Source organism: Echinops telfairi, unplaced genomic scaffold (genome assembly GCF_000313985.2).
Source record: "Echinops telfairi isolate 266 unplaced genomic scaffold, ASM31398v2 ScPeMD7_17;HRSCAF=63, whole genome shotgun sequence".
NCBI classification, from domain to species: Eukaryota; Metazoa; Chordata; class Mammalia; order Afrosoricida; family Tenrecidae; genus Echinops; species Echinops telfairi.
Window position 1 is genome coordinate 9,246,483 of NW_022103914.1, and position 1,662 is coordinate 9,248,144.

Sequence of the window (1,662 nt, forward strand, 5' to 3'; positions counted from 1 at the left end):
TCATCTTTCTCCTCTGAAGTGGCTCGTGGGTTTAAACCATTGACTTTGCAGTTACTAGTCTACTGCTTAACCCATTCTGTCACCAGGGCTCCTTATAAGGTCTTATATAACCTGGCTCAGGCCCTCATCACTTCCTACCTGGACAATTCATCGGTGATCTCTCAGCCTTACTCCAACATCAGCTCATCCCCAGGTCTCCTCACCTCTGTCTGCTATGGCCATAATCACCTTTTCAAGAGCAATTCTGATCAACCAATCGTGTTCAAAACACTTCAATGGCTTCAGAATAAAAACCTGGCCAGAATTTAACCCAAACCCAAACTTTCTATCTCATCCCCCAGTCTCCCTCCTCTTCCTTCACAAAAACTCGGGCTTGGTTCTCATCACACCAGGCCTCTCTCTGCTCCCTTATGTTGAGTTAGAACTATCAAACTGTGTGAGACCCTTGAGCTCAGAGTGCACATTTTTGTACATCTGGTACATGTAGTTGGGGGTCGGGTGGGGGGTGCTTACCTGAGATGCACCCTTGCAGGACACCAGTGACACTGCCCTGCCTGGCTGCTCGGACTAACAAGGAAGTCCTTGCCGAATTTGGCATCTATAGACCATCTCATTGGCAAAAGACGCAATATTGGGCAATGCACTCCAAAACTCAAGCCCCAGTTCTCATTTGTAAATGGCGATCCTTGTACGGAGGGTCTTTGGATGTGTTCCTGGATGGTGGTTTGGAGGGAGGACACCCCGTGAGGCAGAGAAGCTAGGGCCGCAGCCCCCTCCTCGGGTTAGGATTGGCTGCTCTGTGGAATGAAGCTCCATGGGGTCTGGATCCACACAGCTGGAGATGACCCACCTAAACTATTGTCCTGAGATAATCTTGGAACGTTGGGCTTTGAGAAAATTGGCTGTTTAAAAGTCACCTTTAAGTCAAACAATAAACCCAAACCAAACTCATTGCCATTGAGTTGATTCCAACGCAGAGTGACGGGATGAGGTTTTCTGAAGCTTTCAGCACTTACAGGAGTAGACAGCCTCGGTCTTCCTCCCGTGGAGCGCTGGAACCACTGACTTTGTGATTAGCAGCCCGACACTAACTTACCTAAGTGTCACCAGGGCTCCGAACATCTGGATTATAGACTTATTCACCCAGCCAGACATATTTGCCCTACTGCTCCCTTTTCAGGCAAAGAAACTACTCAGCACACCCTGGGCAATTAAAACCCTTTGCACGATAGCCTATGGTTCAGGGTACAGGGGAGGGATCTACTCATGTGGATCCCCGGTGGCATAGTGGTTACCAAGTTGGCTACTAATCACAAGGTCGATAGTTTGAAGCCACTCCATTGGAGAAAGATGGGGCTTTCTACACCTGTAGAAGATTTACTGTCTGAAAAATATTTTTTTAAAAAAAGGGTTACCCAGTGCTTCAAGACATGAATGCCATATACTGGCATGAATCAGGGAACCAATAGAGAGGTCTGAAGGGCTGGCCCTAATCCCAACTACACGGACAGCCCCCCTGCCCACAGAAGAATTCACTTCAGAGGACAGCGCTGAAGCTACAGCTCAGAGAGAGGGACATGTCTGATCAGAGCACACAGGAGCAAATGAAGGGGAAGGAAGAGAGAGTGGAGCACATCCTGGCCCACCAAGCCTTGAGGACGA